This window comes from Protopterus annectens, chromosome 2.part2 (assembly GCF_019279795.1).
Source record: "Protopterus annectens isolate FY-2018-M chromosome 2.part2, PAN1.0, whole genome shotgun sequence".
Lineage (NCBI taxonomy): Eukaryota > Metazoa > Chordata > Ceratodontiformes > Protopteridae > Protopterus > Protopterus annectens.
In genome coordinates this window covers 1038295716-1038322770 of record NC_056730.1, presented here as the reverse complement: position 1 = coordinate 1038322770, position 27055 = coordinate 1038295716, and positions in this window count along the sequence as shown.

The window sequence follows — 27055 nt, the reverse complement described above, 5'->3', positions numbered from 1 at the left end:
GGCCTGGCAGGTATGTAAACATCAACTATATGATAGTAAACCGTTAAATCCTATAAGCTCCATGGTGCATGTGATAACTCTGTAACACTGTAGAATACATAACTAGATAAGTAGGGGTTCTAAACTCATTACTGTCAAGTGTGTGCATGTGTGTGTGTGTGTGTGTGTGTGTGTGTGTGTGTGTGTGTGTGTGTGTGTGTGTGTGTGTGTGTATGTGAGAATCATATCATCCCTGTGTATGGGAAAGAATGATATCTTCTGGGGGGTGTGGGTTATACCATTTCGAGGCATGTACCACCCAGTACACGTCCTATTGCCCTAATTTACAAGGTCTGCTGATGTCATTCACCTTAGATGTACCTGTATACAATGGTCAGCTCTCTAAGCTTTGTGGCATGTGCAATAACAGTTTAATACTATAATGAAAATAATTAGATAGGTAGGGATTCTAATCTCAATGCTGACAACTCTAGTAGTGTGTGTGAAGCATATCCCCTGTGGCTGTTGTGTGTGTAGGTTATACCATTTTAAGGCCTGCTGATCCCCTACCCATTACATTACTTTGAAAAGCCTGTTAATGGCATCTGCCTCACATGCACCATGTAACACTATACAGCCCATACCAATAATCTGTACAAGATGTACATGGAATATACACATGTTTGCAACCTATATATGGCCTGTGTCCCCTAACAATGAGCATTCCTGTGATATCATTACCAAATATGTCACAGTTACATTAGTGGCACACATGCCAGTATCAGACATCGTACCTGACTGGCACATCATGCTGATGCAAAGTCTGTCACTCTATCACTTGTGCAGGTTTGTAGGAGCAGTAGACAAGACCAATCGCTATGTCTGGTGGGTTATCCCACTATCCGTGAAGGCATTCGCAAGATTACCTGTTGTAGGAGGTTGTGTGTTATGTCCCAGACATACAATCTATGTGGAGCATGTCATGTGTACCCAGCACTATAGTACTTACAAATGGATGTGTAGGGTTACTAATATGTCTATTGGCAACTGTGTATGTGTTTCTGTATGCACAGCCCCTGTGGCTGTCTTTAGTGTGTGTGTATGTGATGGCTATACCATTTTGTGTGCCTCTTCCACCCTGTGAACTCCCCCATAGCCAACCTACTGTCAACCCATACAGATGTCATCCACCGTGCAAGCACAGTTACAGTGTCTAATATCAAGCCACTGTGTTGAAAGCAATGGTTGTATTACTGTGTATTGTACATTAATAGATGGGTAGGTCATCAACTCTGATTAGTGTCACCTCCATGTGCATGTGTGTTTCAAAGCATGTCCCCAGGCAGCGGTGTGTGTGTGTGTGTGTGTGTGTGTGTGCGTGTGTGTGTGTGTGTGTGTGTGTGTGTGTGTGTGTGTGTGTGTGTGTGTGTGGTTCAGATGGCTCTAACATGTTAAGGGACTCTGAATCCACCATTGGAAATCATAACAGCCCCTGCAATTGTCACCCACTTCAATAGTAGTGGCAGACACTGCCTCACTACAGTACTGCTGTGCTATTTGTGTTATGTATCTAGCACTATCATTCATAAGACTGTGCAGGTAGGTTCTGAGCTCAGCCTTTTTTCAGTTGCCCCATGTACAGGACTATGACTCTGTGTGCACTACCAGCACGAGAAGCCAGCCATGCATATGAGCTAGCAGACACACATGCTGGTGATTGTTAGGATAGACTAACACAGGCTGACCTGTGTCAGGAATACAGACCTCCAACCTGTCATACACAGTGCCAGGTGTACCCCTCATCAACTGCATGACAGTTGAGTGGATGGGGCAGAAATGGCAGGGGCAACAGGTGTTGATAGCTGAATCTGTTGCATTTAAAGGAATGGTTAAGATTGTGAGGTACCTAGTACCAGTACTCAAGTAACCTCCTCTGTATGTGTGAGCCTGCAGTCCTACAGAACATCCAAGTGACATGTATGACGGCTAGAAGGCTGCGTCAAGGGTATGTATGCAAGGTCACACTGTCTGCCATAATTGCCCCTCACACACACTGTTGCATGTAAACACACCTGGTAAACATGTGCATATACAGCTGCACCTTGGCTGTGAAAAGGTCACTGTGTTTCCACTCCCCCTTTCTCATCACTGCTACTGTCAGCAGACTCACAGCCTGCACACCTGGAACGCTTTCAGAATACAGTACATGACACTACAGTCAGTCAGCAGTACTAACAGCAATAGTGCATCATGGCTAACAAGGTACATACACCTCGATGTGTACCCATAACTATCGCCAGCAGACAGCACTTTACATAGCATGACATTGTTACACTGTACTATAGTCACCCTGTGCATCAGACCCATATGAGCATATCTGTGCATCAATGGTATGCACAACAGGGTTGTGGCACAAGTATCATCACATGCACAGGGTGTGGTGTTGGATTGCCAGAGGCCTAGGCAGGGCCATATGGCTGACATCATGTGTGTATGTGTGTGTGTGTGTGTGTGTGTGTGTGTGTGTGTGTGTGTGTGTGTGTGTGTGTGGGTGTGTCTGAAGGGGTGGTGTTGAAATGGGCTGTGCAGAGGAGCTGTGCATGTCTAGTGGTGACCGGCCCATGATAGAGATGTGTGAGTCTTTGTCTGCACTCCATCAAGCCATGTGGATGCCCGACACAGGGCTATGTTGGACAACCGTGTACAGTACATGGCAGGATGTATGGTTCACTGTCTCCTGGCAGGGAGGCAATAACTGGGTCTGCCAGGAGTAGCACTGGCACCACCAAGTCCAAGGACAGATGCAGTATTACTTCCCAATGGTGGCTGCTGTCTGCTGGATCTGCATCCCTGTCAGGACTGGCCAGGACAACGTGCCTATGGCCTGGTCCAGTGTGGTGTGGACAGCACCCTCCCTTTGGTAGTGCTATTGGTACTGCCTCTATGGGACTGCAAATGTGCATGGCCATGTGGCTCTCAGCTGAACATATTGATGACCTACTTCTACCTGGCTGATCCTCTAGTCCCACCACATTCTCAAGCACAGACACTGCATGGTCGAGCCGTGACAATAACTCACCACACTGTCTATCCATAACATTGGCAAGATGACATATGGCATTACAAATGCCATGGAAGTCATCACTCATGGCAGAAAGTACTGCATTCATGACCCTGAGCATCTCTCTGGTGTTGCTATCAATACACACCTGTACCTCCATGACATACCGTAACATGTGTCTGGTGACACCTGCTATGGCACTTGTGACAGGGGCTTGATGGGCAGCAGCCCTTTGTTGAGCACCCCTTCCATCTGCCTGTGTGTGGCCTCACCTGCTGTGTGGCTATGACTGGTATCTACATTCACACTCACCAAAGTCAACACACTAGCCTGTTCCTTGCCACCACCCTCCAACTGTCCATTATCCATGGCTGCTGGGGACTGGGATTGTGTAGGCATACTGACTGTGTGCAGGGACATGGTGAGTGAAAGTGGGATACCAAACAATGAGGCATATTCAGGCCCCAACAACCCCACATGTGCCTCACTATGACCACTGTCATCATGGAACTCCGCTAAGACACTGATATCAGGTTGTGAGGAGGAGAGACACCAACCCTCATGTTCACCTGTGAGGGGAAGGCAACATATGTAAATTAATACCCTGCAGTATTATTTTTGCGAGTGTAAATGCACACACACACACACACACACACACACACACACACACACACACACACACACACACACACACACACACTCCTGGTACAGTCTGGCACAGCTTTGACACCTATGGGCCCTTCAGGGCAGACCTTATGGTAGCTCTGCCTGCCACAATCCATCTCTTTTACAGCTACTGTAAGGCCCACAACAAAGGGTGACAAATCCTACTGTGTAATGGGCCTATTAGTAGAATGTTAATTGTGACCAAGACCAAGGCTATTGGAGTGAGTTATACAGTGTCACCAAGTGCATATGTACGTACTGTAAGAGCTGGCTTACTGCTATACAGACCACAGACAATGACAAGGTGTAAGGATATGTGATGATAACTGATGAAGGAACAAGAGTATACACTATCACTTCAGTTCCTACACAATTCAGACTCCCATGGATTAATTTCAGACAACATTGCAGGACAGTATGCAATGCATACAAGAAACATGCAAAGTACTAGGTGCATAGCCTCATAAGATGATACCAGGCTATTGCTCTGATGCCCTCATAAGCCTGGCCCTGACTTTCGTCCATGTCCCTTCAAAGCCAGTACCTGTTTCCCCTGTCCAGCTGGGACACATGCAGGATTCCAGGGGTGTCTTATCCATTTCCCATGCAGTCATCCAGCTTCTTCTTTAAGAGGGCTATACATGTACTCTGCTAGACATGGGGAGGGAGTGTATTTTACAGAGAGTGTATTATGTGGGACACTATACTATCCCACCAACAAGTCCTCTACATGTCACAGACCAGGTGAGGCCCTTGGATGCATGTTGCGTGAGTGGGGTTTGTCTTACAGATATGGAGAAATGCCATCAAGGCTGGTTTGGAAATGGCTTTGTATGCCAGACACAGGTCACCTACGATCAGTCTGTATGAGACTGAGTACAGGGACAGGGCTTTCTGCCTATCTGTATAGGATAGATGTTGCAGACCCTAGATTTGCCTGGTCAGAAACCTCTGTGGTCTCTGTAACTGCAGCATTTTCTTGGCAAGGAACATGCCAAAGGAGCCATTGTACTTGTTAATGCATCTGATAAGGGTGGAGTACAGGGATGTTGTGGCCTCCTGGTTCCTGGATAACATACCCATATTTGTGGGTTGGGCCATGCAGTCAACCTTCCATACAATGGTGGCCACACAGTGGGAAACTGTCAGGTTGCTACCAACCTTGGTGCACAAACTGCCTCACACCTGATTTCATGCTCAGTACATTATTACTGTCATAATTAGTGTGGATGACATCTGCCACAGCAGGGGGGATGATGCATCTCCTGGCATTCAGATTGCGGCAATGCTGCTTGCACCAGTCATTAATATGGGTGAGAGCCTCTTTGAGGATGCTCACATCAGTAAGGGAATGTAAGGCAGTGGCCAGCTTGCAAGCATCTGTAAACCTCTTCAGCCACAGACCACTGCTTTTGTCTTGTACCTCAGATACGTATATCTCAAACAGTAGAGGCCCCCAGACCGATCCTTGGAGTACACAGCTTTGGCAGACTCTACTACTAGAGGTGGGTTCCACTACTTTTACCAAGTGGGCACTATCATTGAGCCTGTTAGCTCCCCATCTGGTAACATACAGGTTGATGCCTAGCTGTGTAGGCCACCTAGGGATTATTGTGAGACAATTCGGCTAGGTAAAGGAAGGCATTGTTTACCATCGTCCCCTCCTCCTTGTATTTGTTGACCACTTCAGAGAAGTTGACCAAGTTTAACAGGCTTGATCTCCCCTTCAGAATACCACACTGTGTGTACTCAAGAATTTGAGGTTGCCGATGTCCCTGTTCATAATGTCCTAGATATTGCCTTCCATGCCCTTCCAGAGCAGGCTAGTTAGGCTGATGTGAGTATGATTTGCTGGGTCAATGGACTGCTCTGCCTTTGTGTATAGGGATGACAGTAGTTGTCCTCTGTGCAGAAGGGATGACACCGGTGCCCAGGCTTTGGTTGACTATGGTGTGTAATGGAGCTGAAAGCTCATGCCTGAGTTCATGTAGAATACAGCCAGGGATGGTATCAGGCTTATGAAGACTTCTGTGTATTGCCATTGAGAGGGAATTATGGATCTGCTTCCTGATGATGAGGGGAGTAGGGCAGGTACTGTACATGCACATGTGTACCGATGAGGGGACAGGGGGGTGATGTTTACACTTCACCTGTCTGCAGCAGGTTGCCTATATCTATGTCGCATGTATATGTGGTGGTATTAACCACCACTACAGAGTAGATTTGGGTGTTGACTATGGGATTGCAGACATATATGTGGAAGGCCTAGTGATTGGCCTTGGCAGATGTGTCCAATCTGCACTCAAAGATAGCCTTAGAGTAATTCACCTGTGACCATATTTGCTTGTTCAGACCAAGGTGACATTGTTTCCAATAAGGCACCTGCTCCATCTTGTCCTTGTCCAGCAATTATTTGCACTTACTATGGTATTTTGTATTGCTGCTGTCCGCCATGGCAGTTTACCCTACCTTGAGGGAGATTATGTTGTCCTGTAAGGTATTGCTGAGTCCATACAGCTATGTAGGTGCTCAATAGTATTGTGGTGTGGGCTTGGGCACTAATGCTAGTTCCAACTAATGGACTGTGGCCGTAAAGCTATTTCTACCTGTTCTGAGGGGATTTATAGCCATTTGTGTAAAGTTTATTTTGTTTGACCCTGACAAGGGGGGTGGAGGGGTGATGGTGACCTGAACAGTCATGGCTATGTGGTCATTTCTTACCAAGAAGGATGACACTGTAGGAGTACTACAGTGGCTACTCATGTTGGTTAGGACCAGGTACAGGATATTTCCACCTGTCATAGGAGTTTTGACCAGCTGATCCACTGCATTGCCATTGACAAAGCCAAGGAATCTCTGTGCACTCATGTTCAGGTGGCATAGGTTATGCACACCATGGTTGAGTAGTCAAAGTCAACCAGGATTATGGTAGATGATTAAATCCTGACAGTTTGCAGCAAGTCCTGATAGGTGTAGTGGGTGTCCAGACTCATGTTTGGAGGTCTGTAGCTAGTTAAGATTTGAATAGGTGTTTTGTCAACTGTTAACTGCACTTGGAATGTCTCCCATGCATCATACAGTTTGGCCAGCCTGGAGGTGTGTATGTGTATGATAATGTTTAACACCTCACCTCCTGTGGCTTTGCAGCCCTCCATTTAGGGACTAAACTTATGATGGGATGAGTAACTTGGCAAGGTTAGTGTGCTCTCCACAGCTGCAAAGCAGGTGTCAGTGACTGCACAAATGTCAGCATCCTACAGGACAAGGTATGCTTGCATTGACATAGGTTTCATGCTAAGACACCTAGCCCCTGTTAGAGCAAGACATCTGCACAAAGGCACACATCAGTGGTGGGCAAAGGCCAGACAAAATGACACTTTATGAATCTAGCTGTAACACAGTTGCCAGTAAAGACAACTTAGTATTCACATGACTACTCCACAGGATATGATATCTGACATTCAAATGTATGCTATTATGTTATGACTTTAGTCTTTAATGGGTTGCCAGTGATGTGCCTGACAATACACAACTGTATGAAGCATTGACTACAGATATGAGGCAGACATGTGGTCAGTCTGCAAAACTCTGGAGAGTTGACAGGTATGGGCTCAGTATATAACATACAGTTCAACACAGACTTATGTGCCTGTTGTTTACTGTGCACATACCCTGTATACATCTCTTACATTTGTAAGACAAGCATATGTATCACAGTAGCATTCACAGGTGACATATGAATATTTACAACATCCCAGGTAGCTGGCCTAGCAGTGTCACAATAAGTATGAGATAACAGGCACTCCAGTAGTAGGCATACATGAGCTGACCTTTGCTGGGGTGACTCAGGGGCCAGAGCTGTGATCCATGTCACTGCAGACAGGGCAAGCAGGAATGGTCATAGGTGCCGGACAGCAGCATGTGAGTCCAGCAGGTCTTGTTGTGACCTAGTGTCTAACTTCCTATTTCACATTATTGCACCCCCCTTCTGCATTCTATTACAAGCTTAAGTGATTGACATACTTGTTATAGTGCTGAAGAGAGTCCTCAGAATAATGCAAATGTTTAAGTTTGTGTAGCCGTAGTCTGTCTTTGTGTAGATGGGTTCAGACCTGTATTGCATAAGCAGCAGCTTGCCTTTTGTAGGTAATGCTCATGAGCAGGTGATGGCCTGTACGCTAATCAGTGTCTCCCCTTGCTACTTGCATCCAGTGCAGATGTGTTGTCTTTCCATTAGCCAATGCCATAGCAACACAGTGTTATAATTAAGTCCTTCATGTGGGCTTTGCTCCTTTTCCTTGCCTGTGTGGAGGACATTATGGAGGTGTGGAGGCTACAGCTTCACAGACAGTAGGTGTAAATACCTCTCAGAACAATACATGTGGAGACAGCCCAACAACATGGGGGACAAAGCTCCAGAATTGGGTACAGATTGAAAGTAAGTATTGCTGTTATACACATAGAAGATTGCTAGATTAACAGGGTTTGTTTGGACATGCATTTTCTGTGTGACTTGACATCTGACAGTTCTATGTCTCTGACATATCTCTCAAATGTCCAGATGCCCACAGACTGCCCAGAGGTTTGCCTGTTATGTTTGGTCTGTTCCTCAGACAATTTCTGTTTTTGAGAAATCAGTAGGATAATGTGAGGATTGTAGTCAGAAAATGTTGACATCCATTTGTGTTTCAGACATTATATCCTTCAGGGATGTTATGTTACAACAAACCCTGTAACACCAGCAATTGTTTCAGTTTGTAACACCAGTATGCAAAATATGTCCCTTTTTTGGGCCCCTGTGCCCCAAGTATGTCAGGCTTTGTCCAGATGTCTTGCAGTAAGAGGTTCAGATGTATGGTATATCATTATTTAGTGACTGCACTCCTGATATCATCCCAGTGACTTAGCAGACTCCCAGAAGTGGTATGCGGCAGTGGCCATAAATATGGACCCACATTCTGGACATTCTCTGGAAATCTGTACAGTTGAGAGTTATATGGTGTGAATGACCTGAGATGTACCGCCCAGGACTACATGAAAAGAGACATAAAGGAGCTCTCTGAGCATGTAGCCCAGGCCAGTATGACCCTGACCTTGAGTAGCATCTTACCCTCACCAAGAATGATGCCACAATATGAAACAAGATGATCAATTTCAACAATTGGCTTAAGTACTGGTGTCATTCAAAGGGGATCCAATGCCTGTCAGCTTGGGATGATATGCTCGACAAGCCACGATGCTTCGCTAGGGACGGCTTGCACCTGTCACCCCTGGGCTTTCGGATATTGGCAAAGGCTCTTGCTACCCCCATAGTGCCTTTTTTAGGCAAGGCTCAAAAGACAAACCCACCTCCATAGGTATCACAAGGGATAAGAAACTAAGAGTAATGCTACTCAACGCCAGAAGTCTAAACCTCAAGATGCATGCACTTGAAACTCTCCTTAGCATGGAGAACATCGATATCTGTGCAGTAACAGAAACCTGGTTCAGGGCTCCCGAGAGCACCCCAGTACTACCAGGTTATACCTCATACCATGCTTTTCAGCCCCAAAATGTGGACTGAACCACAAAAGGAGGGGGAGTATCGATATTCATCAAAGATACCCACACCTCCAGGTTGGTGGCAAAGCACGAAGCATCAGAGACTATCCATGTGCAACTAACAGTGGGTAAAACTGCCTTCCAGTTTATAGCCTGCTACAGACCACCCTCCCAAACCCAGGAACCCCACTCGGCCTTTCTGAGAACACTGGAAAATATGAAGGTCTCGCCAAACACCATTATATTGGGCGACTTCAACTACCCAAACATAGACTGGGAGCATTACTCTAGCTCCAACACCCTAGCCCAAAGGTTCCTAGAGTTTATAAACTCAAATGCTATGGAACAACTTGTTACCACTCCCACAAGAGGGGAAAACATACTGGACCTGATCATCACCAACATGGGAACTCTATGCTCCAGACCAGAAGTGTATCCCTCACTGGTAAGATCAGACCATAAACTAATCTCATTGGATATTCACATCCCGACCCCACCCCCTGCCCAGAAAACTACAGTGAAAAACTTCTCTAAAGCAAATTTCACACTCCTCAAATCCGAGGTGGAATCCTTCAAAGCCCCCGGGCCTGTGGAAAATACGGCCCAGACCGCAGAATCCTTTATAAACGCATTCTATGAACACCTTCAGAAATGCATGGATCATGCGATCCCAAATAAATCCAAGACCCAATCCTCCAAAGGCAGACATCCTGTCTGGTGGACCCCAGCCATAAACAAACTTTACAATAGAAGGAGGAAGCTACTAAATGATAGAGCAAAATCCCAAAAAGGGAAGGCATCACTGATCAGTATTAGCAAAAAATTACGGGCACTCATAAAATTGTCTAAGGCCAGCTTCGAAAGAAAAATTGCACAGGACACTAAGGATAATCACAAGGCTTTCTTTAGTTATGTTAGGAACCTGGGTGGTAATTCCCAGATATGCTCAGAATTAGTCCAAAATGACAAAAAATACACTGAACCCACAGACATTGCCAACATCTTAGCTGACAGGTTCAGCGCAAACTTCTCTCCCCCTCCCCACCAAAAGGGAAAACATCTATCCCAGCAGAGTGCTGCCCCCTTGACATCTCAGATGCTCAGGTAAGAGCCGCCCTCTCCAAAGCAAAAAACACAGCATCAATGGGACCAGACGGTGTCCCAGGCTGTGTCCTACATGAACTCCAAGAAGAGCTAAACCCAAACATAAAACTACTGTTCAGTCTCAGCCTTACTACAGGATATGTGCCCAAAGAGTGGCGTACAGCAACAGTGGTCCCTCTCCATAAAGGTGGTGCCTCAACGGATCCTGGAAACAATTGCCCCATAAGCCTGACTAGCTTGGTCTGCAAAGCTATGGAAAGGATCATCATGGACCTCATAAATAAAGATATTGGGGACCTACAGACACTGGATCCTACCCAGTTTGGCTTTGTTAAGAGCAGATCCTGCCTCTTAAACCTGGTTGATTTCTTTGAAACAGTCACCAAGGCCATTGACGAAGGGAAGGTGGTCCACACAGCCTACCTGGACCTCGCAAAAGCCTTCGATACAATACCCCACTCGGGCATTATAGATAAGCTCACCAGCTTAAATATAAACCCCTATGTCACTAGATGGATTGCAAATTGGCTCAAGGGCAGAACCCACATGGTTAGAATTGCTGGAGCCATGTCAGACTCCAAACCAGTTACAAGTGGTGTCCCACAAGGCTCAGTCCTGGGACCTCTCTTGTTCGGTATATATTTCTCGGAGGTACAGGCCAACACGGAAGGACTGTGGCTGACCAAGTTTGCAGATGACTGCAAACTGGGCGCCATAATCGACTCTCCAGCCGACACAAGCATCCTCCAAAAGGGCCTCATAGAAACAGACAACTGGTGCCAAAGCCATGGCCTCAAGCTAAATGCCAAAAAGTGTATAGTCATCCCCTTTGGCAAAAACAAAGTGCCCACAAATTACCACATAGGTGGTAATCCATTAAGTACAGAAGAAGTAATTAGGGACCTGGGTACCCAAGTTGATAGCAATCTCTCATTTGACCAAGAGGATCAAAGGGCTCAAACAGATGCCATATGCTGCCCGGTTAAAGAAACTCCAGCTCTACTCAGTGGCATACCGCCTGTTCAGAGGTGATCTGTGCCTGATGTATAAAGCCATGTCCAACCCGGAATTAATGGATATGCTGCATCTCAGAAAATCCAAATCCCATTGAGCTACGCGCTCGAGAGACTTGAACCTCAGCACTGAAATAAATAGGACATGCTGGAGGGACAGATTCATAACCCAGAGGCTCCCTTCACTCTGGAATAATATCCCAGTCCAGGGTAGGCAGAGTCCATCACTGACTCTCTTCAAAAGGAATCTTGATGGGTGGATGGGAGATCGTAGGATTACCCCGGGTATCACTTCTGTGTCACTGTTAGACAGAGGCACAGTATACTAACCTCAAAAAAGGACATAGCAAAATAAATTTAAAATGGGTGGTGAAAGCCAAACACATTCTGACTAGGCTTATAAATGCCCTAGGGCAGATAGCCTAGTATGAACCTATGAACCTATGAACCTATATATGTCTGGCCATTGTTAACAGACTTCCAACATTGTGTATCAGTGTTGTGTGTAAATGTCTGCTGGGCTGAGTAGGGAGAGTAGCAGATATGAGTGGCATAGATCCTTTTCAATCTAACTGTGCATGCTGCTATAGTTGCTGGTGATCTATCAGGTGTATAAGTTTGTAATGGCAGACTGAGAAATGTCCTGTAACACCTCAGGATTCCTAGTAGACTGTGTGTTGGGGCAGTATTTGTCAGTTTAGTGTGGGACTGGCAATCAGGATGTTTGTTCAAACAGATGTTATACTCTAGAGTTCATTCAGGGCACTGATATGTTGCTGTGACTGCATTGCAAGTGGTTGTGGATGGACAATTCCTCACCAATCTCTGCTTCTCCCTACAGTTACATCCCTGTAGTGCATGATATATTAGCAAATATATGGGTAATTCCCAAGAGCTGATTTGGAGTAGTGTCGTGTTGGTCTTACTTTGGTTCAGAAGCTTACCTCTCCACTGTCCAGATGTGTGGCTCATATGTTTGGTCTGTTCCCCATAACAGTTGTGTGTTTCTGACAATTCACTGCAATGATGTGAGCATTGACATCAGTAAATTATGACAATCATTTGTGTTACAGACCTGGAATCCATCAGAAAATATCTGTTAAATCAAACCATGCTATTCTAGCAGACTTCTGCGCATAGAACAGCCATATTTCACATATGTCATTGTTTACCCTTTATCCTACACTTGGTCAGCCTTTTTGCAGATGTCTTGCAGTAAGGTGGCCCTCCATCTGGCACAAACATCCATCCAACTCAGAGTGGATGACACTGCTCACCATACCCCAGAACTTATGGCGGGCGACAGGCTCCTCTTCTCGTCCACACCCAGGGGAGGATGGGCACCATCATCTGAGGTGGTTCCACTCAAAGGTGGTGCAGGACCAGCAGATGAGGAAGTTCCAGGTTGGGTCCCAGATATGCTGGGGCCCAGTGCCACGGTCAGATGGGACAGGACAGGTGGATCCGCTGGGATCTCCTTCCCAAATATGCTATGTTGTTGAGGTTATCCAAGATATATTGGTTAGTCATGAACAAAAACATTTCAAATATAGTTAAAACAGCATGCATGGGTGTTCCAGTTAACCCAAACCAACAGATTTGAAACACTTGCATAGCAAACAGAGCACATGCATAAATGGAACAACAGTAAGCATTTTTACAGCATGCAAGTTACATTGAAGGCAACAGGGCACAAATAATAGTATTTGAACAAGGTATATTAATATGCAACCAACTGAATATATGAACAATAATACAAGACATGTCCCAACAATAGGTTTTGAGAACAACATACCTGTAGTATATGAATAATTATTACTGATGCAGATGAGGAGTGGATGGAGAGAAAAAAAGTCCATTAACAACTGTATAGTCTTCCATTTTTCACAACTGTACTGCTCAATACTCTATAGGTCTGCCCTCACTTTACATCTGTCTATGGCCCATAGCTTCTGTAGCACATGCATACCTGTTAGACTATAATCCTGTAATGGTTTGGGGAAGACTGGGAGAACAATGCCTACATTACTGGAAGGGGCTTGTACTTGTCAGGTTTACATATTTGACAGAGAATGGGGTACCATGCACTGATGTATGAGTCTGCTACTAGCATACTTCCCCAGATTCCTATCTGTGTCCAAGTTTATTAGCAGCAGTGACCACTAGCCATAACAGCATGACAATTGAGGGACATGTGTCTGGGAGAGTGCATGGTGTATGTACCTAGCCTGCTGTCATTTGCAGGCATATTTGTTCGGACAGTGGAAGAGATATACACGGTGTATTAATATACCCTTCATACAGCTAATACATACATTTCTTTACCTGTAAGACCCGTGGAGAAAATATCTGTTAACACTTTCTGACTGTTTCTACAAATATTCAGGATTTCATTAGTGTACATATGCACAGATCTCAGTACCAGTCCCTAGATTTGAACAGTGTCTGGGTGTGCTAAAATGAACAGTAGAGCTATTGTCCATCACACTGAGCTACTGCATAACTGATGTCTCTTGCTTGATTGATTTCTGTCTACTGCTCTCTGAGTTAGACAGTCTGACCTTATAATCCTGATATTCATGCATGGCAGATAGTTATTGTACTGTATATTAATCATTTGTAATGATACTATCTGGAAAGCAAAGGTTAACACAAGCATACAGTGCTGCAGGAGACACATTATAATACTGTAGATGTTAATATTCAGGGTTCAGAACTTAGTGTATACAGTAGTTCATATTTCCTTTATATCTTGGTTTACAGCTTCACATTCTACTGTTTTGCATGCTAGCTGGTTCAGAAGAGAACAGCCTCAGTTACTTCATGCTGTCAATGTCATATTTGCTGTGATGAACCTGTACACATTCTGTTTCTACAACAACATACCAAAGTAAACACAACAGTTTGTGTTATGCATCTTTATTACAGTGAAATGACACTTTTATAAATGGATATCCTGTGGATCAATATTAGTGTGACAAAAGTAATTTATTCGTTAGACACATCCCCCCACTATTCCTACTGACAGTAAACAATGTACTCCTTCAACTTTATGCCACTATATACTGCAAGTTAGATCTGTACTCACCAGCCTGTTGTCGCTTCCATGTCAGTCTGTCTGAGTGGGCCTCAATGTTACTAGTCCTCTCCGCTGCAGCTGTAGGAGTGAGAAACAAACATTATGCATACCTGTCTATCACATACTCAGGCTAGAATCTGGTACACTTATATCTGTGATACTTACAAACTGCTGAAGCATGGTTGTCCCGAGCATCTTGGATCCATTGGGCCAAGAGCATCCCCTTCCTGTGCCTTAGGTGGACTGTACCTGCTCACCAGTTCAGGGGATACCATTGGCACTGGTGAGGTCATGTGCCAGATGGTCCCAGGCCTCTGCTTTATACTGTGAGCCCTGGTACTGGCCCTGCAGCTGTCTGTCATCATGGATTGATACGAGGAGCACAGCCATGACCCTGGACTCCAAAATGCCCCAGCACTGTAACCGAAAGTGCAATCCCTCTCCAACACCTGACATGATTCCTGCAGAGATAAGACTACAACAGGATATGGCTGTGCAATTTTAATAAGGCCATATTCCTGCACTTTGATGTCACTGGACCATTTTGAAAAGGCTAAGCTCAGCTAAGTATTGTGCAAATCTGCTAAGCTGAGATGAGCAGTGCTTAAAAGAGTAATTGCTGAGCACTGCTTAACAGTGTGCAAATCCACTTAGCTGAGCTGATTGCTGCTTATTATTTAAGTATAAGCAAAGCTTAAACTGGCTAAGCTGAGCTGACCACTGCTAACCATTGCTCACTTTTCCTTTTAAAAAAATGTCAGAGTTATGACTTCATTTATCATAACTGACATATTATTAAGTGTATATGATTTACTTTACATGTCATCCCTCTATGTACTTTCATTACATTACCTTGGGGTGTAACTATACTGTATGGGACACTTATGTGTACATGGGTGATTTCACATGCTACATGCACTCACACTTACATTTTGAACCAGCTACACTAGTCTGGTTAACAAATATCAATTACTACATAATTTGAAACAAAAAAAGATAATTTTAGCAATATTTTCCCATGTACAAATAAAGTGCCTATCTTGGTACTCGAATGCCTGCATGCAAAGTCAGGACTATTACCACTATGCTATCTTTTGGTTAGGATTTTAGCTGTATATTTTTATTTATCTCATGGGATGTTTAAGCAATGCTGAGCAAAGGACCATAAAGTGCAAACCCACTCATCTACACTTAAACATACCTCAGAATAAAAAAAAAGGAATTTCATAAAATCACTTGAATGACATGTATCAATACTTCTTGTAAGTCACAGTAAGGACATTTGTAAGGGGCAAATAGGGACAGATTTTAAATTTTGCCCTTACAAAGTTGATAGAATAATAGGTTTGGCATTAGCATGACTTTAATGGAGGAAGTGGAGTCTTCAACTCAAATGTTTGTCATTATTTAATGGCTCCAATCCTATGCTATTTCCCAGGACAGATATTTGGAGGAACACAGCAAAAACATGAGGCAGCATACCTCTCAACTGTACAGATTTTTGCAAAATGTCCAGCTTATTGCCTCATATTTTTGGTCCATTTCTCATATGACCGTGGATTTCTAGCAAATCATTGGCAAATCACTCAGGGTTTAGATCAGAACATAATGACAGACATTTGAGTTTTAGATTTCATACCCTTCAGAAAATTTGTGCTAATGCAAAACCTGTTATTCTATCAACTTTCTAAGTTTATATGAGCAATATTTAGAAAAGCATCCCTATTTTGGGGCCTTTGTCCCCCCATTATTTATGGCTTTGTACAGATTTCTTGCACTAGGAGGTTAAGAAGTGTGTGAGGCATTCATCTGGGCATTCTGCAAAGACCTGTACAGTTGAGGGGTATGGCTGTATGGGTCTTTCACAATGCAGCGGGTGTGTGACAACACCTGTCACACACCCCTGCATTGCTTCCTATTGCGTTAGCTGCTTTCAGTGTCTGCGGACACTGAAAGCACTTGCAAAGTGCTGCACCCCACTTTGACAATGCAGAGTGTGTGTGACAGTACCTGTCACACACTCCCTGCATTGCTTCCTATCCAGACTTCCTGCTTTCAGTGTCTGTGTACACTGAAAGCACTTGCAAAATGTCGTATGGCACTTTGACAATATAGTGGTTGTGTGACAGAACCTGTCACACACCCCCTGCATTAATTTCTTGATCTCCTATCTTTTTCAGTGTCTGTAGACACTGTTTTGCTATTTGATTTGATTTCAATGTCTGCAGACACTGAAAAGCTTTTAAAAAGTGCCTACAGCACTTTCTGAGTACAGGGGGTGTGTTAGATGTGCATGCACTACTTAAACATGCCCCCCTGCACTCAGTAGTGTTTGTGTCCATTTAGTCTTAGCAGTAGAGCACCTTCATGAATATGCAAGGAACGCTGCCATTAAAGCTATGCAGAAATGAACACAGTTCACTCCATGAAGGAACAGCACTATTCCTGCATGGAGTTTATTGAATCCTGGGGACAGTGTAATACTCCTAGTATGGCTAAAGAACAAATATAGACTTTTAGTAATGCAAGGGTGTTGTGAGATGTTAAAAAGCTCCACAAAGCAGAATATGAAACTAATATCAAATTGCAAAACTTTAAATGCTTATTAAATGTTAATAAGAATCTTACTTGGAGTACACAGTAGTTTCATTGGTCTTTGAACTAGTGCACACAGTAGCACTTTTTGATATATACATACATATATATATATATATATATATATATAAAGAGAGAGAGAGCATTTATTCATATTTTAAAGATTTATTACTGCTATATCAAGTAAGAAATTTGTAGACACAGACAAGTCAGCAGACATACACAAAGGCAAATGGATGGCAAATGTTATCATATATGAATCAGAGATACTGAATTTTCCTCTATCAAGAATGTTTAAATAGCCAAAATGAATAGGAAAAAAAAATTGCACTGTGCCTTAAGTGATGAACAATCATAAATGTATGATTTCCTTGTTAGATTATAAATCAAAAGATGCACATTAACCTTATTAAATGCTACTTTTAAAAGAAGGGAACTGCCACCAGGAAATGCATCACTTTTCTAAGGAATATCATTGGATTATTAATAAGACTGGAAAATGTGTCCGGCAAATGTAACTGCAAGTAAATGATAATTATTCATATATGCCCTCCATAAAGAAAATGGTAATACACAGGAATAATACATTTCCAGTATTCTTGGGGAAAATACTACTAAATCACAAATTTGGATGATAGGATTATTGATGAAACTAAGGATTTTTACAAAATTTGGAATTTTAGGCCAGAGCACTCTTTCATCACAAACTGTATTTTTTCTCAAATCATGATACTATAAACTTCTTTAATGACTGATCTGTACCTAGAATCTGTTCTATTTTTTCATTTCTTTATAGATGTACTAGAGAATTTTAATGAAATTATGGCACAACAATTACTGTTTGAATCATAGGTATAATTCAAAGATTTAATTTCATGGAAATTTAATTTAATTTTCTGAGAACCATACCTTAATTTCACTGCTAATGCACCAGCTGAGGTTACTTTGTTAGTATAGCATTTAAAGGAGGGCCCTGCTACAGAGTGTCATCCTAAACCCATCAGCCACCATCATCATGCAGATATACATATACTCCACTAAACAATAAAAACACTGACGGTTTTCATGTCCCTGAGAACATAGGTTTGAAACAGAAAATAACATGTTATTTCAGAAATACTGTCATGTACTCAGCTGCCTTACCATGTAGCGGGATATCATATATCAATGTGTGACTGGTGGGAAGGAATGTGTTTGTGTGTGTGACTACAACATAAAGTTCAACTGGAAAGATGATAAGTCATATCTCTAGAAATAGCCTTATGATTTTATATCTATAACTAAAGGAAAGTGAAATATGAAATTTTGTTCAATATTCTGAGAATTTCTGTCAATACATATCCTAACAAAAACTAACAAATATTATCAGGAAAGAATGGTTCTACTCTTGTGAGAGTATAGTTATCAGATCACCTTTTGACCTAAGTGATGTAAATGAGGTACTATGACTTTGAGCTGTCTGTCATAGTATGTGCATCTGTATATGTTTGTGCAGGTGTAGATTGGTCTGCTTGCTGTCCATATACTGTATATACTCACCCATCTATCTCTATGCGCATGCATTTGTGAATGCTTGTGTGTGTAACGTGTCAAATGTAAAACACAGGCCAAATCAGTTTGATCATACACAAGAGCAACAACAACAACAACAACAACAAAAAAAAAACAGTTATAATGAGAGAAGAAAATAATTTCCTTTCCTGATGTTTAAACTAAACCTCCCATAACAAAAGCCTCATATTTGTCTGAATAGTGGCAGTGTTGCAGGAAGGTTTTAATGACATTAAGGGGTTAGCACCCATTACTAAAGAGATCAGGGGAGCTCTGACCCCATTGCACCACCTTAATAATGGATGCTAACTAGAGTTACTACTTTTCATTGGGGCTAAAACTGGACTAAGGCCACACCCCTTGCATTACCCGTAACCCCACCCATTCCTGTCCCCTCTCCCATCCACATTCTGCCCATTTTGTGATGTCAGTATGACATCAGCTGATGGGGAACACCCTCTTTTTCCATTCCTGATGTCTGGTTTCAGCTAATTTACTATGCTTTTCTGCAAAAAAGAATAGTAAATCAGCTGGTTTAACAAACTCCGATAGTCTGTTTTCTTTTTTGAAACAGAATACCAGAGTTTATACAGTCCTTTGCAGACTACCGGACAATCAATTTGATTTACAGATAGTCCAGGAAAAAAATGGATGTGTGGCAATCCTAGTGCTAACCCTAATACTAATGCTGCCCCTTCCCCCAACCCTAACCCTATACCTTGTCATTATTAAAACCTTATTATAATCAAACACTGTGTGAACTGGACTACCAGGAAAGCCAGAAATGAAAGGCAACCAATAGTAGTTATAAAAAATCTGTAGTGCTTTAATTTAACAACTGATAAAAAACAAAATAAATGAATAAAACCTACATAACACCCAGTAGTTAAGCACTTTTGTCCAGTAAGCTGTAGCAAGGACATCTTCACAACAAGAAGTTGCTGGCTCAAGCTGTTTAAAAACCTCACTTCCTCAGGTCTAATTAAAACTTAAAGAGACAGATACCCAATTAAAAAAACAAACTGACGCATATTGCATATCTTCAGTGAAACACAAAGGAATCAAAACAGAGACACATTTGTTTTGATTCCTTTGTGTCCTTTTAAACAGAGACACATTTATTTAAAAATTACTGAATGTAAAAACTAATTGATCTAGTTTGAAATGGTAAATTGTTAAGACTGTGATATTAAAAATATTTTGAAAGCAGGTTAAACAAAGCCAGTTGTTGTGAACACTAATAACAATCTAGAAAAACACTATGGTCAACAGAGGTGCCTAAAACAACGACAATGAAATTAAATTTAAGATAGGATTCAATAAACTCCATGTAGGCTTCTCATAAAGCCTCCACAGAGTTGACATGTTTGTGTGGTGAGCAGCAGCACTAATTACATATTCATGCTGCGAACCACGTTTAAACATAAACAAGTGCAGTTTCATGGTTGGCAACAGTGTTGCCAGCCAGGAAACCATGTAAAGCAACATAAATAACAAACTTGTTTATCTATGAGCAAACTAGGTTAATCAGATTGCACTGAATGTTGCAATGATTACCAGAGTTTATCATAAAGCAATGTATTTGGTCCAAACACATTAAAGGACAGTGCATACAGTGCAGAGTATTGTGGAATCCCATTCCAGGCATTCTGTACAAATGTTGTATAAATGATCTGTTAAGGGTACATGGACTGCCATTTAAAATACACAGTCAGAGGAAGTGTGTGTATTAATAGGGACACACAGATGAATTGTAAGAATGAACACAAGGAAAGAGGACAGGTGAAACATCGTAATGTATGGCAGATGAGGGCATGTAAATGGAAGACAGTTGCAGCAGAAAGACTAATCACATATCGGCATGGTACAGTATGGACTGCACAGTGAAAATGTACATTATGTGTTTGTCAGATGTGACATAACAATGGAGAAGATGTCTTTGTGATACAAGCATCCTGACATGAACAATGGAGAGGTCATCTACCAGGGATGCTATATGGAATCAGGATTGGGTGCATATCATGAAGCGATGCAAAGTGATTTTCCTGCATATGAGTATAATATCAGCAGAAGTTTTCAACAAGTGGTGCACAGTTACAGGCTCATGGACAACATCAAATAGAAGAATGCACAATCATGGACAATATCAGAATAATACCACCAGTAATCACATTTCTCTGACATAACATATGTGATTCTGAGTGATCATAGATGGGTCTGCATGAACATACTTGTGCAATTATTGTGACATGTCAGCAATCTATGAGGGTAAGCAAGCACACTGTCCTGACACTGAAACATCTGCTGGAGGTGTTAGGAGGGACATTGCTATACCTGTATGTGATATTATGATCAATCCGGGCCAGTTGACCAGTTTGCATGGTATCTATATGGCACAATCCACACCGTCACAAATGTAACCCATGCCATGAATGTTGTCATATAGCTATGTATGTACTGTGTGCATCACTGGAATAGGTATCACACATGCATCTGGTATAACACCTTGATGGTGTTCCGCACCATCAGACAGTAATGTTTATGCAGCCAAAATAATACCTACATATGGCCAATAAGATGTGTGAGAGCTCATTGTGGCAAATATGGTACACTTCAGTTACACATCACTGGAAGATGTGTAGGGAAGTACACAGAGATGGTTGCATTGTATTCAGTTATAAGTGTGATGAAGGCTGTGAACTATGGAGGTATTATGGCTTTTTATGTTCATAGGTTCATAGGTTCATACTAGGCTATCTGCCCTGGGGCATTTATAAGCCTAGCCTGATTGTGTTTGGCTTACGCCACCCCTTGATATGAGTATACTGTGCCCTTTTTAAAGTTTAGTTTACTGTGCCTCTGTCTAATAGTGACACGGAAGTAATCCCCGGGACAAATCTACGATCCCCCATCCACTCATCAAGATTCTTCTTGAAGAGAGTCAGTGAGGTGCTCTGCCTAACATGAATTTGAATTCTATTCCAGAGCGAAGGGAACCTCTGGGTTATGAATCTGTCCCTCCAGCATGTTCTATTTATTTCTGTGCTGAGGTTCAAGTCCCTCGAGCGCGTGGCTCTAAGGGATTTAGATTTACTGAGGTGGAGCATGTCCATTAATTCTGGGTTGGACATAGCTTTATATGTCAGGCATAGATTGTCTCGAAGTAGGTGGTATGCAACTGAGTAGAGCTGGAGTTTTTTTAACAAAGCAGCATATGGCATCTGTTTGAGTTCCTTGATCCTCCTGGTGAGGTACTTTTGGAGTCTTTCTAATTGATGCAGGTGACGGGTAAATTACATCCCAAAGGGGGCATTGTATTCTATGATGGGCCTGATGAGGGATGAATAAAGGGGCACGATTACCTCTCTTGATCTGGATATGAATACTTTCATGATGAGGTGGGCTATGTAGAAGGTCTTTCTAACCACTTTGGCAATGTGGTTGTCAAAGGAGAGATTGCTATCAACTTGGGCCCCCAGATCCCTAATTACTTTCTCTGTACTTAATGGGTTACCACCTATGTGGTAATTTATGGGCACATTGTTTTTGCCAAAGGGTATGACTGTACACTTTTTGGCATTTAGCTTTAGACCATGGCTTTGGCACCAATTATCCGTCTCTGCAAGACCTTTTTGAAGGATGTTTGTGTCAGATGGAGAGTTGATTATGGCACCCAGTTTGCAGTCATCTGCGAACTTGGTGAGCCATAGTCCTCCCACGTTGGCCTATACCTCAGAAAAGTAAATACCGAACAAGATAGGTCCCAGGACAGAACCTTGTGGGATGCCACTTGTGACTGGTTTCGAGTCTGACATGGCTCCAGCAACTCTGACTCTGTGGGTTCTGTCTTTGAGCCAGTTTGCAACCCATCTTGTGACATAGGGGTTTATATTTAGGCTGGATAGCTTATCTATGATGCCCGAGTGGGTATTGTGTCAACTGCCTTTGCGAGGTCCAGATAGGCTGTGTGGACTACCTTCCCTTCATCTATGGCCTTGGTGACTGTTTTGAAGAAGTCAACCAGGTTCAAAAGGCAGGATCTGCCCTTGACAAAGCCAAATTGGGTAGGATCTAGTGTCTGTAGGTCCTCAATGTCTTTGTTTATGAGTTCCATAATGATCCTCTCCATAGCCTTGCAGACTAGGCTAGTCAGGCTTATGGGGCGATAGTTTCCAGGGTCCGCAGAGGCACCACCTTTGTGGAGTGGGACCACTGTTGCTGTATGCCATTCTTTGGTCACATATCCTGTAGTGAGGCTGAGATTGTACAGCAGTTTTACTTGAGGGATTAGTTCTTCTTGGAGTTCATGTAGGACGCAACCCGGGATGCCATCTGGTCCCATGGAAGCAGTGTTTTTTGCTTTGGAGAGGGCGGCCTTCACCTGAGTATCAGAGATGTTTGGGAGGCTGCACTCTGCCGGGATAGATACTTGCTCTTTTGGGAGGGAGGGGGTGGAGAAGTTTGCACTGAACCTGTCTGCCAGGATATTGGTGATGTCTGTGGGTTCAGTGTATTTTTTGTTGTTTAGAATCAACTCAGAACAAGTCTGGGAGTTGCATCCCAGGTTCCTAACATAACTGAAAAAAGCCTTATGATTGTCTTTAATGTCCTGTGCAATTTTTCTCTCGAAGCTGGCCTTGGAGGATTTTATGAGGGATCGTAATTTTTTGCTAGTACTGATCAGAGATGCCTTCCCTTTTAGGGATTTTGCTCCATCATGTAGTAGCTTCCTCCTTCTGTTGTACAGTTTATTTATGTTCTGCACATACTCTTTAATTGTGTTACATACAAGGGAGTAGTCAGCACTGTGTCCACATGCTGGTGGACATTCCACATACCATCTACCCCAGGACACAGGCCACTTACCACTTGTTCTGTTTGTAGGGTGTGATGTCTGCATTGTCATTGGGTCCTGTGTTTGTTTTCATATCGTAACAAATCCCCCCATGTTTTTGTTTCATCTCATGTGTTGTATGGCTGTGGCGACAATCTTTGTTGTGTGTTGATACTATCTGTATTATACTAATATCACAGTTGGAGTTAATGATTGCCCACAATCTGTAGTCCTCCAGACATCTATTTGGACACTGGATGTATATCATTCTTGATGTTTTTGATATAAATTATGGACAGGAAAGGGACTAGCACATAGCCCTGATGTAAAGACTTGAACACTGGACTCCTGGTATAGGTGACTTCACACATTTCAGCATATTTATATGCCAAGTATGTGATCCAATGGCCTACCCACTTGGTGACATAGGTGATTATGGCCACATCTGAGAGTGCTGAGTGAATACCTCATTGTGGATTTGTGTCAAATGCCTTTGCCTGGACAAGTTCCACAGGATGATAGTGACATCATAATGCATGACCTCAATGAGCTCTTTGAGGACATCTAACAGATGTGACAGACATGGATGTAGAATTAACAACTCTCACGTCTTTTGCACACAGCTGGGATGTTACCAGTGCCCATTAAGAAAGGGTCCATATCGATGTTATTCTACCTCACAGATGAAGTGAGTTAAGATGTGTACATAAATGCATGCATCAGGTGATACCCCCCCCCATCAAATGGAAGCATATTTATGTACACCCTTCTGTGGGAACATATTCCATCTGGAGGGTGTGTTGAAGTGTGTGTCCAACCATGGCAGGTAGGTATATGTTCTGAATCATGATATAGATGATCTGGTATGCTATCACAGCCCATTGATTTTTTTTTTGTGATAGGCCTGGATGAAGGTAACATAGTGCATACTGCCCATGTTGATCTGGCCTAGGGTTTGGATACGATCCCCCACTCAGGTATCATTGAGAAACTCTCCCAGCTGGGGAATAACCCTTATGTCACTAGATGGTTAACCATTTGGGTCACTGACAGAACACATACTGTGAAAGTTGGTGAATCAACCTCTACCAATAGAGCTGTCACCATTGTTGTTGTACCCCAAAAATCTGTGCTGTACCCTTTACTGTTTGAAATCTATTTCTCAACAGTTCAGACTAAAGTATGTGGCCTTTAGCTTACCAAGTTTGCTGATTATTGCATATTGGGTGCAATCATTGAGTCCACAAATGATGTTAACATATTACAGGAGAGGCTTAAATGGACAAAAGATTGCTGCCAAAGCCACACGGTCTACAAATAAACACAAATGTGTGTTGTTATGTTTGCTTTATGCGAAGTGGAATTCCCCTCTAATTCCTCCATTGACAACACCCCCTTATGCTCAAACCCAGTAATGCAAGACCTGCGAACACACATACATAGAAATCTGAACTTCGACCACTCAGTTTCCATAGTGGTATACAGAGGCCACATCATGCATCTCATAAGTCAGGCCATTATATCCAGATCTGAGGATGTTATAATAGCACTGTACTCAACCCTCATCAGAACTCTAACAGAGTATAATGCTCCCTTTTGCATGTACCTCAAAAGACACCTGTAGCAGAGACCACAGGGATTTCTCATCCAGAAAATACAGGGCATAGAAACCATGCTATGATGTATGTCAATAGATTGAAAGATGTGTCACTGTAATCTGTGTTGTATAGGATGAGATGACATATGCCTGGCATACAGGCCAGGCTCTGACCCTACCCTAATGGAAATACTGCACATCCGCAAATCAGCTGTTGCTGATGACATCAGCAGAGTCTGTTGAAAGGAAGATGGTAATAGCAGGGTCCTGCAGGATGGTGTAAATGCTCTCTCTAATGTCAAGCAAGTGCACAAACACACACACACCCAGTTGACTGCAGTGAGAACAGAATCCCTACCTATCTAGGTTTACTAGATAGAGAACTCTATACTTAAGGCAAGCGACACAGATCAAGCCTGACTTGGAGACTGTCAGACAACAGTTTATAGATGATCACATCAGCAGTGTCTGGTGAGGAGAAGATGGTAATCACAGTATCCCACATGGTGGTGTAAAATGCTCTCCATAATGTCAAGCAATTGTACATATGCTTGGTCCAATTATGCAGATTCAACTTATCAGCAGGGCATTTATGCCACTTGTGCAGAATTTAATTTATGAAATATTATTAAATAATTGTAGTATTGTATAGTTTTTACTCATGGTATTTCAGCCCGCAACCTCTGACTACAGTCTTAAACTTCATTCCTAATGTTGGTTTGTGCTACAGACTCATGTATGCATACTTGCTTTTATAGTTAGGATATGCATGCTTACTTTGCTACTTCTGTATAAAAAGTAAAACATTTTTCTTTAAATTTTAAAGCTGCAATAATACTTCTCTTGTGCTGCAGATGTACCACTTGCTTCCCCCAGTCTCTCTAAATGATCAGCATGGGCCTACCTATTTGCAGCTATTTCAGAATTAGCTGTGAAAAGAATGAAGAGAGCAGAAAAGCATTATGTATACCAGTCTTGCCTATATTTATTTTTCTGTGTATTACAAATGATCTTTTTTAGCATGCTTACACAACTGTGGAATGTTTCTAGTTCAAAACTCTTCCAAACAATGGTTGAGTGTATCCCTCTTGTACCTTTTTAGGTAATTGAAGTGGTGCCTACACTGTTCTCCAGTGCATGGGATGCTAGTCACACTGGACACAGCCTTGGACAGGCTATTCCAAGCCTCAGACTTGTACTAGGAGCTAGAATAGTCCCTCTGCAGAAGCCTTTGGCTGTGGCACTTTACCAGGAGTCCAATGCATATTCTGGACTCCTGAACACCCCACATCTGCAGCCTAAATTGAGCACCTTCTCTTCTAATACCAGACATGTCTTATCCCAAAGCAGTGTAATAGCAAATCAATTCATGTTATTGCATTTACTGATACTGACAAACCTGAGCAAAGACGCCAACTGTTTTGTGTGATTTTAAGAGAAGAGAAACAGTGCCAAACAGAGAGGAAAGAAATTTTTGAAATGGGAAGGTTAATCTAACACTTGACATTGGTTTAAGGGGTGTCTGCTGTTGGAACTGTTAGGTGATTTAACTTTGTAGACATACACTTGGGGGTATAAATTTCATGACCTGACACTTGTTTGTTTGGCTTTATACACTGCTAAAATTGATTTTTACCATGTGGGATTCAAACTGATGCATAAAGGATAACATTTTTTTCTACAGCAGTGATTTTCTAACTTTGCCAGAGAAGAAGGGCTTTTTAGATATAGTCATGAATCATTTAGAAATACAGATGACAGATTGAGGTGTTAGCAGTGTATGTGTGTGACCTGACAAGGTCCTTGTATATATATATATATATATATATATATATATATATTCATGTGTGTATGTGTCTTTTTTTAAGTTTGAAGGTCATCCAAATCCAGATAGCAAAATTATACCTACAGAAACATAGTTGACAGTATACCCTCAGTCATACTTCTGAACCTTCAAAACATAGTAAAGGTGTCTCATCCCTCATACATATAAGTCATATCAGCTCCACTATTTATAATTGTGTATAAATTGTTA